Genomic DNA, 11,383 nt, shown 5'->3' with positions numbered 1-11,383 from the left:
TCTCTGGCCGGTGAAGTAAACTGCTGGGACGTGAGCGCTTCTCGGATTCCCTGGCGAACATGCATACTGCAGAGAGGGGTGGGCTGCTCAAACAGTCACACTGCGATGGGCTCCGCTGCACAAAAGCGTGTGCACTAGCTTCTCCCCGGCTAGGGGCGGGATCAACTAGCCAAGGTAAACTGGAGCTCACTGAAGCCACTCCCTTTACATTGTAGTGACGAGAGTTGTCATGTATGTCCACTTTGGATGATGTGATGTCTATGGAAGAGTATTAGGGCCAAGGGACTGAAAAACAATTAGGAGGAGGAATCCCCCCACTTCCCCTCATGATACACTTTGAAAAATAAAGTCGAAATAAAGTGGAAATACAATTTTAGCCGAAATTCAATGTGTAGAATTAAGACGAATTACAATGTCGAGAATAAAGTGGAAATATACATTTGTGCAAAAACTCGACAGGTAAAGTTTGCAATCATGCTGAAAAGATGTTAAATATTTGAAATTCCGGGATCAATAACTCATAAGCAAAACTGTATTAAAACTCTAATTTTGGCAATAGTGAGGGTATAGCCCGTTGTCTTCCTTATTAGGATGAGCAGGATGCATTGTTTTTGTTTGATAATGTTTTACTTATAGTCTGTATTCACAACATTGTATTTCATTCTGGACACTACGACTTTATTATTGTAGTGCTTAATGAAAAAAAAAGTTGTATAATTTTTAATTATTTTTTTCTATCTCATACTCTTCCGTAGGGGTCTGAAGTATGTTGTTTGGGCTTTTGTATGAGTTAAAACCAGCCTATATACAGGGTCCCTATTCTGGCCTCCCCGGGGACCATAAAGTGCCCCAATCAACTGAGTTCATGAAGCCTACATAGATTTTTTGCGGTAAAGCAGTTGTAAATGTGTCATACAAACTATCGACATGCTCAAGAACATTCAATGGCCTTTGGTTAATCAGGTTTTAGAGGGGGGCGGGCTGTGACACAGTGTACAGAGCAGATCAGTGACCATGACAGTGAGGTGGGGCCCATATAGGAAATGCCTGCCCCGAGGCGTGAGATAATGTGGGCATGGCTGTATACTTAGAAGTGCATGGGATCCCAGAGTGACAGAATGAAAACTGGCAAGCAGCGCAGCCATATAGCCTACAGTAGTGATGTGAAGTCTTAATAGGTGGTGGAAATGGTATTGTGGAGGGGATAATGGTAATGGTTTTATGAGCTACAGTCTCCTCAGCAGAACAATGCTACGGACTGTATGGAAGCCTTTGTAGGTGCCTTTGTTATGTGGAGGATCAAAGAGTGGGCTATCCAGTATGTCTCCTGCCCCATTCATGCCCCCCCCCCCCCACACACACACACACACACTTGGCTTGCTAACTTATTTAGTTAAACGTATGAGTTTTAAATTGGCAAGCCGGTAAACCCTGATAAATTATCTATTAGCTCATTGCAGATATAGCTCATTGCAGATATATTAGTAGGCCTATCATTTTATCATTTTATGTCAGCCGATAAGTAACAGGACACAAATTGCTGAGATATGTCTGAGGTAGTTTAGAAACAGTGTTGTCATCAGATTGTTAAACCATAGGGACCACCCACACGTTTATTTTCCATCTACACAATAGAAATATGACTTACCTAGTAGCGATTTGTCCTGTGATATCAAACCTTTGTCACAGCAAAAAAAAAAAAAGCACATGTGCAGCTAATTAAAGATGGCTCTATTCCAGTAAGTGTCCCAGTAAGCCAGCCAGGCTAGTAAGTTTAAGCATGTACAATTCCTGGAGCCTAGAACTGACACCTACATGGAATGCAGCCCTTGATGAATGCAATTAGTTACACCTGTGCTTTTCCTGGTTATGACAAGCTAGCCCAAACATAATGCTATCCTGTTTAAACGAACGCTACTTTTGCGACACCTGATGTAAATTAGCCTACATTACATTTCAACAATGTGCTGCAACATGTCATATTTGATAGCTTTATATTGTTGAGAAAGTACAGTAAAAATATATGTAATTGAGGAAATCTAATGAGATACATATTTTAACAACCAATGTTAAATCAAAGATGGGGCATGATTTTCTTTTAATTACTCATCATAGACTAAATTTCTGTCCACGTTATTTCATATAGGCTACAGTATATAGGTCAGTGTTGTCACTAGTGACAGTGTTGTCACTGTGACAGGAAGATATATTGCAACAGTCATCCTCATACATTAACACCGACTGCAACTCATTTAATTGTTGCTGTATTTAGAGTTTACTGGACAGAAAACATTTGCTCACCACCAATGGACATTACAAAACTATGACATACACCAACTAAAATACATTATAAGAGATGCAAGTTAAGATCTTATGCATCATAAGACTAACCTAGGTATTGTTTTTCTACAAAAGTAGCTTAAAAAAATGACTAAATACATATTATTGTGATTTTTGTCTTGAAATCTGTGTCAGCCATGTATAAACAAGATATTCCGTAAAAGTGAAACTTATCACACAGGCACATTTTAAAGACCTTTTAAGTTCTTTTTAAAGCACAAAATAACTTGGACATTTTTGCAGTGCATTATCGCCGTCACCTGCATCTCTGTCCTGAGTTGTATTCAACTGGCCTACATGTCGTCACTCTACTCCGAGCCACATCACTGCAGGGGTCTGTGGATGTTTCCCGCTCCACAGGACCTTATGTGGTGATGAATGCTAACAGCTGGCATATAACTTTACAGTTCATTTGTTGTTTCCAATTAACACGCACTGCCAGTAGGGAAGCTAACTTAAATTTGCAGGTGCATAGCCTAATAAACAAAAGCGCAGAATGAAATGCCTGTTTCTGAAAACATAAACAAAAAGAGAGGGGTGATGTTTGCTCACAGGATCCTTACTGAGCAAAAACAGGCCAAAAAAGCTCTGTCGCCTCTGTCATTATTCTTGTTACATGTGTAGGCCTGTGGTGTGGCACATTTATAATAATTTTTTCAAAGAGAACATAATTTCAATAAACCTCACACCAAGTCTCATGAACATGACTTTTGCAGTTGAGCAAAAATGACATCAGTAACTGAACATCCATGGAACGCCTTACACTTTGCACCAGTTTGCGGTAATCTTCCAGTATGATGAAACTAATTAGGTATGATCGTAAGGGTCACTGAAATCTTACCATTTGTGTGGTTAAAATTAATTGTACACACTTGAGTTTCTTTCAAATAGTCAATGTAGTCCCTTACAAGAATTCCAAATCTGCAAGCCTTTGCACAGGAGCTGGTTTTATTCCAATGCTCTGCTTGCTATTTGGAAATTCTCTCTCAGGATACAACCGAAACTATCAACATGGCAGCTGTCACAAACCCCTTTAAAAACAACCTTTCGTTCACAATTAGTCCCCTTTTCCCAGAACTCTCCATAAAACCGTTTTACAGCACAGAGGTCACATGCAGGTAGGTAAAAACAGTTGGGAGAAATTGCCTTTAGGCAGTGTTTTAGCGACCATATCTCTAAGTCAAAGAATTACTATTTTTAGTTTCTCGCCATTTAACTCTTATGGAGTCAGAGCTGAAAATGAGAGGATGACAATGTTTTAAAAAAGGAGTCATCCGCCTTGAGCCTTCAATTGCTGCATGAGTCCACCATCTTTGGTGCGATGGCCATTTTCTTTGTTTCTCAATGGAGCAGTGTGTGTGTGTGTGTGTGTGTGTGTGTGTGTGTGTGTGTGTGTGTGTGTGTGTGTGTGTGTGTGTGTGTGTGTTGCTGCATGAGTCCACCATCTTTGGTGCGATGGCCATTTTCTTTGTTTCTCAATGGAGCAGTGTGTGTGTGTGTGTGTGTGTGTGTGTGTGTGTGTGTGTGTGTGTGTGTGTGTGTTTGTGTGTGTGTGTGTGTGTGTGTGTGAGAGAGAGAGAGTGTTTGTGTGTTCTCAATGGATGGTCATTGAGGTCATCAGAGTCACAGTTCCTGAGCTGTGTGCAAGCAGCACCATTCAGAGCATGCTATCAGCAGTGTAAACTTCACTTCCCCTCCAGATCAGATAATAGGCCGATAGGGAGCGGAAAGCTTGAATGAAGTAGCCAAGCCTGGCCTGGGATTTCAAAGAGATACACTTTAATTGTGGAGCTTTTAAAACTCTAATTTTACTCTTTGTCTCTCTATCTCAGCCCCCACCCTGACAGACCTTCTTGGCCTGGTGAACTTGTCTTGAGCAAGGCAATATCCATATGTAGAGAATTGAGACTATGAAGCCACACAATGCCAGATGTGTTTTGGTGTTGTACAACACATGATCAAGACTAAAGGATGGACACGTTGAGAGGAAAATTAGATTCATTGGCAAAAACATTCTAGTGGAAAACAAAAGTAATGCATAATTGAAACAAGAAGCACTTATGTGAGGCTGCACCGAGGCACAGTGGTGCTTTCAGATAAATGCGTATGCTAAGCTTGCTTACATGCTCACATAATCACTATGGAGCATTTCGACTCAACATTAATACAGCTAAGGCTGATGGAAATTATGTTAGTTTTGCAGGTTTTTGGTCATAACACAAAGTATGGGATTATAAATAAAACCTGATGATGGCACTAAATAAAAATTTAAGGGATCACTAAAGTTAATACGATTCATCCCGAGGGCATCCATAGAGCCAGTGCCGATAACGTGGTTAAAAAAAAAACTCTATATGCCATGTATTTTTACGGAGACATTATTAATGTTGGGATAAAGCAACCCGAATGTATGATTTAGGTTTCTTGCAAGATACATAATGACTTAGTATATTTTATAGGATCTTATTGGATACCCATGGACTTATATTTCTCATGTCTGAGATAACCTTTCTCTAATAATTACCTATTGCTTTTATTCTCTGCACAGCAGCTAGTAAAGAGGTTTGGCTGTCGTCATGTAAATATATTATCCTGATTATTTAGTAGAATACTTCTTGTTCTGTGCTATTGGACATTTCCTCATTTGTCTGAACGTAATTCCTTAATAATACAAGTGAATCCTGCAGTAAATGTTTCCCTTAGAGACAACATATGATTTATGTGGCTGCACACTTTCTATATCTTTCAGCCATGGACAACTTGGGTTTCCAGCAGTAATTGGGTAAACATCCAACATCAAACATCAGACCGCAGCCATGCATATCCAACTGTGCACAAACACACTCACACATGGACACACATGTCCAAACATCAAGCTATGTGACATGCCCTCACTCCTTTAATTGGCAAAGCAGACAGCAGGTAATGAGAGCTTTACCAGCAAGGCAGGAGGGGGGGGGGGGTGTTCTGTAAATGGGGCCTTGGGATGATCCTAGGCAAGTTTACATTGGGTGCAAGTTGAGTGAAAACAACGCTCAACATCTGAAGTGCAATTAGGGCTTTGGGGGAGCTTTCACAGACCACAAGATAGGGGTCTGGACTCGGCCCAAGTAGTACAGCAGCTGTCAGCAGGTCCCTCCAAAGTCAGAATGCTTCCCAGATTCTCAGGCTCTCTGTGGAATGGCAACAATAGACTTCATGCCAGAGTCCAAATTAATCAGAGCCCAGATTGAAGCTAAGAGGAGGAGGGAGAAGTCCTCAGAGTTGTAGTATAGCGTAGCCTGGATACCAATGTGACATAATATATGCCACACACACACTATGTGACCCAAACCCAATGGCCTTCTGAGTTTTAAAAAGCTGGCAGAGATTCCACAAACTCCTTTGTTTACAGTCTATGCTAAGTGAGTCACTCTCCCTCCACTAAAACGTTGCAGAAGGGCATGTATTCTTTCATGACATGATTATGTTGAGTACTCTTGGTGAAGGTGGGCAGAGGGGGCACTGTTGGAGGCATACAGCGGGCTGTGGCATAAGGTGTGCAGTGCACCTCTCCCTGTCTGACTCATCGTGATAATGATATTGTGTAGTAGCTATCTTGTTCCTCGGGGCCCTGACGTCATTGGTTTACAGTCTTAAAGTCTTAACCCGGCCCCAGCACGTTCTCACTTGGCGCCCTGCTTCACAAAAAGGACAGCATGATAACCTAATCACTCTCAGCTGCAAGTGAAAGTGCACAAAAAAAATAAGAAAAAAAAAGATACTGTGACATCTTTTAACAACTTGATTTTCTGCATGGACACAGCACAGCTGGAGTGACAAACTGAGAGTAGAACAAGAGAGGGGGAATTAAGGGCTGTACGGGGAGGAGTGGGACTAACACCAGAGGATCAGTTTTCCTCTGGTGAAAACACGTTTATATAAGATTCCTCATTGAATACGACAGACAGTTATTTCTCTACAGCTGTTTCTTGCAGTACCAAACAGACATATTTAATAAGGGCAGTATAGGCATACTCACATATGAGGACCCACTTGTTAATCCAAAGCACATGTGCTGTTTTAACCATGCGTTGGCTTTACATGCACGAACATGTGAAAGTTCCCATGTACGCGAAAGGGACACTGTCTCTTTGTACACCAGATGACATCATCCTCTTGGGAAATAGAAAAATGTATTAAGGCAGGTGGCAATGCAAAAATGATGGTTGAAGTAACTGGCCTATGATCTTTCTCCTGTGACCTTTAGCGGCCCAATGATTGACTGAAAACAGTTTTAGTTAGAGTGCTGGGATCTTTACATCCTCAACCCAAACATCACTGATCACTGTACAGTTAGATATGTTTAAACGTTGCTCCATCTATCCCCTTTGTCGTGTTGGATACAGTCTAGTGTTCTGGGTCAAGGACTCTATTTTGTGGCTGTCAGGCCTCGTAGAATAGGTTGGCCTGGGTCCTGCTGGAAGGACCACTGTGTAAATGGGTCGTCTGGGACCAAGAGGAGCCAGCGAGCTCACTATTGCTGACAGGCGCACAGCAGTTTGCACCAGGACCCCAGCTGGATGTAAGGAGGGAATCTTTACCACAAGGACGGCCTGCAATAACACAAAGATGGTTTAGGTGGAAAATGGCAAACATGTGTTTTCCTCCTGTAGTGCATTAACACTATATGACTGTCCGCAGCTACAGACAGACATCTTTTATCATAAGGTTGTCTGTGATAAAATTGAGATGTATGCTTGGTCTACACATTAGCATAACATTTGAACTCATTTGGAAGATACCCATGCTGTGCATTTCCAACAATTGAAAAAAAAAGCCTCCAAAAGTGTCATCTGGAATATATCCATTTGAGCTTGTGAGTGAAGCCAAACAGAGGGTTCGTTTCACTGGTTGTCTGTCTCAATCTAATCTTCCATAAACCACTTAGGATTATCACTCAACAAAGAACTTATTTTTCACCAAATCTGATTTAATGATTAAATAATCGTATTATGGTTTTAACACAGCAGGAGTTGAATGGCACCACCAAGTAATGACTGTGACGGCTTTGACTGACACACACACACACACACACACACACACACACACACACACACACACACACACACACACACACACACACACACACAAACTCATCAACACAGTAAATCTCAGGGTTGCATTACACCATATAGAGGTATAATGATAAGAAATGACATGAAAAGGAAGAATGACTCAAGTAAATATACAGTATACCAAAGCATTGTCCTCCCTTCTTGGCTGTTTTGACGGGTGGAGCTGAGACCTCTTTAGGGATGCAACATACCTGAGCAGACCTGCAACATCCTCCCTGTCTCTTTTCCCCTGGCCTGATGACTGATATTGTCATTTATTTGTAGCCTACTTTGTTTTTCACATACACACACACACACTCCTCCGTAGTCACAAAGACTTTGCACACATACTCACACGCTGACAGACACATTGTATGACCTATTGTATTACTTATTCCATTTGCTTCATTAAATCATTTATCAAAATGTAAAGACTGTGTGGTTTCCCCTTTTCTGTTAAAGGAATAGTTCAACATTTCATTTTTTTAGCGTTTGGCCTCACACACTGGCTCCAGAAAAGGTGACAGAAACCATTCCTGTAACTCTGTGTGCATTTTTGATGAAGAAATGGGCATAGTAGGTCACTCATCCAGGTTAGCTTGGCTCAAACACTGGTAGTCAAGGGAAGCCAGTCAAAAGATACACTTTTCAACATCCCTAAACGCTCCTGTGGTCCTGAGTTAGGCCTTATGTCATTTTAGAAACAAATACATACTCACGGGCAGTTCTTTCCACTATGTATTTGATTCTTAAATGACATAAAGTGTAAAGCTATTAGTCGTAATAGAGATGTTTGTCAATGTATACATATGTTTGGTTAGTGTGGTTGAGATTCCTGCATTGTTTATTGCTTTGCTTTGGTCAGTTGTCCATTTTGTATAGGGCTGTTGCGGTGATAAGGGCTGGAGACATTTAGGGCCATAGTAACAGAGTTGTTCGGTGGGCACATAAGAACTAGAGCGTTCTCTAGGATGGAGAAAACATTTTTCTTTTGGGATTCGTTTTTCAAAATTCTGTTGGATGAGTTATCTCTGGGACAGATCTCTGGACTGGAGTGGGGGGGGGGGGGGGCAGGGGGGCACTGTTTGTGCAGCTACCTTAGCGCTAAATTTTCCACTGAAAGTAACCATTATTTATGAAGAGTAGGGTTGAGCTCAACAGGTTTCTGGTTAGATAGGTTGCGCGAAGGTTCTAATGTGTATTGCAACTTAGGGATCAATACTACGCTGCCCTGGCCACTGTTGCTATAGCTTTGTTCAGTGTTTGTCTGAGGAACTTTTGTAGTTGTTCAAAAGAGCAACCATCGAAGACTGTTAAGCATGATAACATTGATGTTGAAGAAAATCGGTTAAAGAAGGAAATTAAAGGGTCATTGAGGGCCGCTTTAATGGAAAATGGTGTTTTGGCGGTTGCATTAAAGAGGCAAAGTGACTCAGTGTTTGTTTACTCCAACAACAGCTTCAACCTTTGAGTAGCAAAAAGAGCTGTCGCTGTTGTTAATTACAATATCATTTAGCAGGACAGAAAAGTCTGACATAAAGCCTCTTAGGCCCAGCTTGCTCAGGTGTGTTGAGTCCCTGACAAGGTCTCAGCTCCACCCATCAAGTTCCTGTAAAGGGAGGACAAGATAAGACCAGTCCTGAGGCCCTAACACTGTGCTTCTAGCCACAAGAACCAAGAACAGACAAACGCTTTTTCCCAATATGGAGGAACTACAACTCAAAACAATGCAACATATATGCTATACATTATGAAACCTTACGAAATGCAGAAGGTATTTGGAAGACGCAACAATACAGCAATCCACCAAAGGCAGACTGCTGTTTTAAACAAAAAGGGAAATAAGACGTGCACAATTTCATTTCATGTCAAGCTTTGTCTGGCCTCATAGTATTGACTCCATAAGCAGATGCTTGTGTGAGTCACCTCCATAATCAATCCATGCTTTTCTCGAAAATGAATGCAATTGTGGCCATTCTTTGTGCGGCCACTATATCCATGCTTGATTTGCCATGTAGCTGCAAAAAAAAGGCTGCCTTTTCATTAAATTAAGCCACTGTGAGCAATAACTGCTATATTATGTGCCCTGAATTTGATACAGATATAGTTAGAATTTTTTTGATGAGCCTGCAGGATAGGTGGCTAGTGGCTGTGTCATTTTGTAAAGTCACATGTTTTCCTTTAGGTTGGTAAACAGTAACCCCTTGGACGAGAACATTGCTGATACGATTCTTGGTGACACAGTTCTAGCTTTTCATTCTGCACTCATGTACATGCTGGAAGGTGAAAGCTGAAAGTCAGTAGTGAATGCACTTACTATACTGTCTGGAAGGATAACACATAAGACAAATTATAGGCAGAAATAAAGCCTTATTGATGCCATTGCAATAACTTGGACAATTACTCAGTATTTGGCTCTAGCTAGGTCCATCTTGTTTGTATCCTGTTTATACGGTTATATGGTTTATTTTTATACGGTTTATGCGTCATATCCGTGCTGAAAACACTGTAAAATGGGACATTTATTATGCTGTCTTTGCTGCAAATACACTGTGCCTCTTCTCCTGTGTACGATCCTGTTTAGGAATGGATGGCTTCAGAGGTACAGGAAATATCCCATGTCAGATGGCTAGGATTCCTTTAGATTACATCCCCAGGAAACAGTCATTCCTCAGTCAGTTACAAAAATGAGGGCACTAGTCTATAGAGGAAATTGGTTACTGTAGACAGGACTTCTCTTCTGTAAGGATTGACGTACAGAATAAGAAGTTATTGATTGTTTAAAAGCCACCAGTTATTACACATAGGAAAAGTGTTATAGACCAACACATTCCCCTGCCTTTGGGTTATTTTTCATATTCCGCTGTTATGGCCCGTGTTGCTTGGCTCCTAAAGAAAACTGTGGGGTCCCTACAATAGATATATCACTGGAGTTGTGTGCTGCCTGCACACACAGGGGGTAGGGGAGGCAAACCCACAGGATCAGCTTTGCTCACACTTGCTCAACTCTGTCCTGTTTTTTACATTTACTCCCACTTGGGTCACTCTGAGGTTTCGTTTTAGATCCAGTTTAAGCATAGGCGTCCCATAGCCGAGGTCATTAGAACACATTGGTTTGGAGCTTTTCTAACCTCATTTGAGTTGCCCGTGGGACTTTAATTCTGTGTCACACCTCGCAAATGTTACGATGGTAATTGAATCTGAGTTACAGCATTACATGACCTTGTTTTTGTAGTTGAGTAAGGGGTCCATGAACCAGGCTACTCAAGTAAAATAGAATCCAGACATTTTGAAATAGTGGGAATAATAAATGCGTGACTCACACATTGTATCCACACATGAGATACCTGTAATAATAGCGGACCTACAATAACATGGAAAACATGTCAGACTCACTGGAATATAGTGACGCTCACTCGGTGTAGAAAACAAGCAAACACCAGCAGAACAAAGCAGCTGGTGTTTTGGAGGCATGGAGGGCGCAACGTTGTTTCATAAGTGAGCCAAAATGGTGAAAAAATTCATCACATCTCTCTCTCTTGTGGCACCACATTGTTAATCACATCCTCTCAGGTCAGGGCTAGAAAATAGCTGTACAAGAATGTTTTAATATAAGAGGAATGCCAACTTTGACACAAAAACAACGGTAAAAGTTTAAGACAGCGTGCTATTCTACCAAGATAGTAGAGGCAGCATTGCTGCCTGCGTAGGAGGAGCAAGGCTCTGTTTTTGACATTAGTCAGTAAAAAAGGAACATTTTCATTGTTTACCTCTTTAGTGAGTTACCTTAGGGTATGACAATCAAAGTTTTGACCCCTCTAAAAAAGACATACCACAATCAGCTAATGGCGGTCAAATGCGGGCTGGATTCTAATCAAATGGCAAGTACATTTCCTACACAGCTGGGCTTTCACAAAGTCTTGCTCAGAGGAAAGCTCAACAACTGG

The sequence above is a fragment of the Ammodytes marinus genome, assembly GCF_949987685.1.
Source record: "Ammodytes marinus genome assembly, chromosome: 4".
Classification (NCBI taxonomy): Eukaryota; Metazoa; Chordata; class Actinopteri; order Uranoscopiformes; family Ammodytidae; genus Ammodytes; species Ammodytes marinus.
The sequence above is the reverse complement of the archived record's forward strand: the minus strand, read 5'-3'. Positions refer to the sequence as shown.